Below are 4,635 nucleotides of genomic sequence, written 5' to 3'. Positions count from 1 at the left end.
ACATACTATTCTTCACCTCATTTAAAAATTTTTATTTTAATTTTTTAATGTTTATTTATTTGAGAGAGAGAGAGAGAGATAGCATGAGCAGGGGAGGGGCAGAGAGAGAGAGAGACACAGAATCCGAAGCAGGCTGCAGCCTCGAGGCTGTCAGCACAGAGCCAGACTCAGGGTTGGAACCCACAAACTGTGAGATCATGACCTGAGCGAAAGTCGGATTTCTAACCGACTGAGGCACCCAGCGCCCCACTTTTTAAATGTTTAATATATCTTAGTGATGTTTCCATATCAGTACACCTAGGCCAACTTCATTCTCTTTAATAGCTGCATATTGTTAACCTTAAAAATAAAACCATCAGTTATTTTACCAGCAAAACTGGGTTTATTTGGGAATAGCAGAGAACTGCAATTCAGGACAAGCAAGCTACAGCAAAACCATAGGCAAGTCCAAGGAACAAAGGAGAGGGGCACCTGGGTGGCTCAGTCGATTAAGCCTCTGACCCTTGGTTTCAGCTCAGGTCGTGATCTCATGGTTCATGAATTCCAGTCCCACATCCAGCTCCACACAGACGGTGTGGGGCCTGCTTGGGATTTCTTGCTCTCCCTCTCTCTCTGCCCTTCTCCTGCTTGCTTTCTCTGTATCTCTCAAAAAACAAATAAATAAAATTAAAAAAAAAAAGAACAAAGGAGAAGACCACTTCTTTATAGAGGAAGGGTGGGGGGGGAGTAGGGAGGGTCATTAGAAACAAAAAGTCCATTGGAGCAAAATGGGGTTCCTAGTGGCTTTTCTTTGGCTCAGTTGTGGGAATCTCTCATTGGCTAGGCTGTTGCTGGAGGAGGAGGAAATCTTTCTTCCTCCAGCTGGGGTAGTAATGAAGTAGCTATAGCATGGATTTGCAAGGTACATCTCTTCCTGTTGGGGTCTGCAATTGATGAGGAATGGTAGGGTGTGAGAGTTCTCCCTTCTGGCTTCCTAGCTCCATTTTAGTGAGATTTTCCTTTATAAATTTTCACCTATCATTCTATTCCATGCTGCCAGTCCTTTGCTAATAAAAATAATATTGCAATGACTTTATATATACACACAATTGTGGGAATGTATCAGTATTCCTAGAAGATAAATTACTGAGTCAAAAGGTGTGTACACTTTTAAATTTTCGATAGACACTGGATTGCCAGACTGCAGAAGGAAACCTCTGTGTGAACTTATTGGGGACTAATCTCTCATCTTGAGCTGCTCCCCACCGGAGCTTCCCTTGTTCTCCTGCCAGCTCTGTTTGGTGGCCCTCATTGCCCCATTGTCTGAAACCCCTAATTGTCCAAGGACCAGACCTTCAGTGCCACCAGAAGGGAGAGGCTGAGCTCCATGGAATGTTTTAGGCTCTCCTGGCCTCCTCCATCCCAAGGCTGGTATCCCTGGTAAAAAGTACTGATCTGACCCTATCAGTCATTAACCTCAAGGTAAAGAGGGTCTGTTGGCCCAGCCCTAACCACCCCAGACCCTGGACCAGTCCAGCCTCATTCAGGAATTCCCAGTGAACCCTAGCCTAGCCAGCTCCATCCCCAAAATCCAGAGCCACATTTTCAGTCCAACCCCCTTCACTCAGTCAGCCAGCTAGAGGGAAGAAATAATGCACTTTCAAGAGGAACTCCCTGGTGGAGGATGGAGACACAGCTCCTTTAGGACCCCTTCCCCCTGCTGCTGAGTGGAGAGACAGAAAATGCAAAATACCCATAAAAAAACAACCAAAAAATATTTATCAAAGGAATTCATCCGCATATGCAAATGTACTCCAAACAACTGGAGGAGGCCTTGCAGAAAGGGTCTAAGAAGATTCCCTGAACAAGGGGAATTTTGAATTGGTTTTGGAGGAGAGGACTTGGAGAATTGGCAGGGGAGAGGGAGGAAGGTCTTGAAAAGGAGTAGAGGTAATAACTGCTAACATGTTTGGAGCATTTATTATTTGCCAAGCAATGCATTAAGCACTGTATACATGTGTTATATCCCTTATGTGGAGGTACTCTCGTTATCCCCATTTTAGGTGAAGAAATGGAGACACAATGAAACTGAATGACTCGCCAAGGTCATACACCCAGCCAAGTACTGTAGCCAGGAATCTGACTCCGGTACTTAATGTTGACCCAGGGTAGTAGGGATGGGGCAAGGCACGGAGTAGCTAGTTTGAGCTCCCTGTAAAGATGAGGGAGGCAGGCAGTAATGAGGATGTGGTAGCTGCCCCCTCTCCCCACCAAAGCCCCTGGAACTGACTCCCTACCCCTTCTTGCCTCCCAAGCCCACCCATCCCAGTCTTCCTTCAGTGGCCCCCAACACATCATGTAGGACACCCTGTGATAGGCTCCGGAAAGGAGGAGACACTGACAAAGAAACAGCCTGTGTCCTAAAGAGAAGCCCCAACCCTATCCCAACCCTCCCCATAACAAGATGATCCCACTAGAGGGCTGGAAAATTGTTCTAAGTGCTTCCATATCTCATTTATCCCTCTGCACTTTTGATAAAGGATAATGACATGGGAAAACTGAGGCTCACGGAGAATTTTTTGACTCAAGCCTGTGTGACTCAAGTCCTTTTGACTCCACAGTTCTGCTTCTGGGTTTTTGGAACAGAGCCTCACAGAATCAGGATCAAACTAAACTGCAGGGTCCTAGAAAATAGGGCAAGAGCTGCTTATTAAATTCCTGTTGCCTCATCCCCAACGGGGTCTCATGCGGTACTGCAGGCTGGGATGACCTACAAGGCAGAGGCCAAGAAAGGCAGAGGCCGGGCTGCCGTCCTTGGGAAAGCATGTCCACTGACCACTACCTCATGGGGCCTCTGTGCTCCAGGAAGTAGAAAGCAGCATGGCAGTTTTCTGTCAGGGCCAGCCTCTGTTCTGGGGAGGCTGCAGAGAATGAATGGCTGGCCCTGGAGCCCAAGGCCTGGTCAGCCCTTTGGATGAGCAGAAGTTACTGGATTGGATGGGCTTCCCTACAACTGCTCTGAGACCCTGGTGGTCCTGTGCTCTGGAAGTTGCCAACTGGTATCAACACATGCAGTGAGGAGAGTGGAATGAAACACTTGGAATTACTGGAGGCCGGGAGACCAGTGGACAGGGGCCAGAGCAATGCCAAAGCTCCATTCCTTTGGCTTTTCCAATCACCCTAGCCCTAGCCCATTGGCTACCTCCATCCTTGACTTCCGGTGACAAACCTCCCCCCGCCCCCCATCACCAGCCCTCCTTGGGGCTTTGCTAGCCCAGCAGATATTAGATATGCTGGGGTGATTTAACAATGTGTTGACCTCTGATTTCTTTTAGAAGGGGGGGTGGGGGAAGAATTAAAGCCACAAATCGTCAAGCCAGCCTAAGGAAGATTCTTGCTTCCTGATTCCGATACTGTTAGTCTACTATTCTAAACATCTTACATTTATCTTGTGTAATCCTCACACAGCTGAGGTAACACGGTTATTCTCCTTTCTCAGCAGAGAAAACAAAAGCACCAAAAAGCTGCCTCCATCCAGACCGCACGACTGGCAAATTGCCCAGCAGGGATAGAATCTCAGGTTAAGAATGATTGGAAGGAAGTGGTTCAGACGACAGAATTAGTAGTCGTTCAAATTGTGCAGTTATTCTATTCTGGCATCTTGTAAGGGGAATAAAAAAATATATATATACGTTCTTTTGTCATTTTAACATTGTGGATTGACAAGGGCAGAATAAACCCACTCAAACGTTTACACCGAAGAGTTAAAAAAAAAAAAAAAAAAAAACCAACAACTTCAGTCTTTGGCTTGGCATTTCCTCCTCAAATGTGAACAGCTTGTCTGCATAGCAGAATTCAGGGAACTTAACACAGAGGAAAGCAAAAGCAACAAGCAGCAGGGCATCCTACTGGCTTTCTGAGGAAAAAGTTTCTGTCCTCGAATGACCCCCTAAACACCGTCCTCGGCTCCGGAAGCGGTAACCACAAACTATTCTTTTGGATTGACCAGCTTGCAGCCCAACGCCGCTCTACTGGGGGACTTGAATGCTGCTCTCCATTTTGCGTGGCCTCTCCACACCCTCTATTCTACCCCAAAACCACCACTGTGGCACTTCGGTTTCTTCGAAAAGAAATTCTTGGGAGGGGAGGTTGAGGCAGACGCCAGAATCCGCCCAGAAGGCCGGCTCTCGGTTTCCTCAGGAAAATGAAGCTAGGACTCCCGTTCCTCTCGCTAAAAAGCCTCGGGACGGGAGATGGTTTTTAGATTTCAGGGATCTGAAAGAAATTAGCAGCTCGCGAGGAACCCTTCTCCTTGCTTCTTTTGCCCCAGCCTGCACCTCAGAAAACCACGCTGGCCCCCCGAGTCTCTTCGGGGTAGTCTGCACCGAGAGAACAAATAGACTCCTCCTCATTCGCCAGATTCCCTGTCCGTCTCTCCGCTAAGACGCCGAGTGGTGCCTTTTGAAACCCTCTAGTCCCGCCTCCCTTGTCTAATTGGCTTGTTCAAACAGGCCCCCGGCCAACTCAGGCGTTCATTGGTGAATATAAAAAACAAGCTATGATTGGTTTCTCAAGACGGAGCCTGTGAGAGCGAGTCAGGGATTGGTTCATCTGGTTTGGGCGGGCTCCAGGAAGGTTCAAATGCGACTGGAAGAA

The sequence above is a fragment of the Panthera leo genome, chromosome E1 (genome assembly GCF_018350215.1).
Source record: "Panthera leo isolate Ple1 chromosome E1, P.leo_Ple1_pat1.1, whole genome shotgun sequence".
Lineage (NCBI taxonomy): Eukaryota > Metazoa > Chordata > Mammalia > Carnivora > Felidae > Panthera > Panthera leo.
This window is presented reverse-complemented; position numbering follows the sequence as displayed.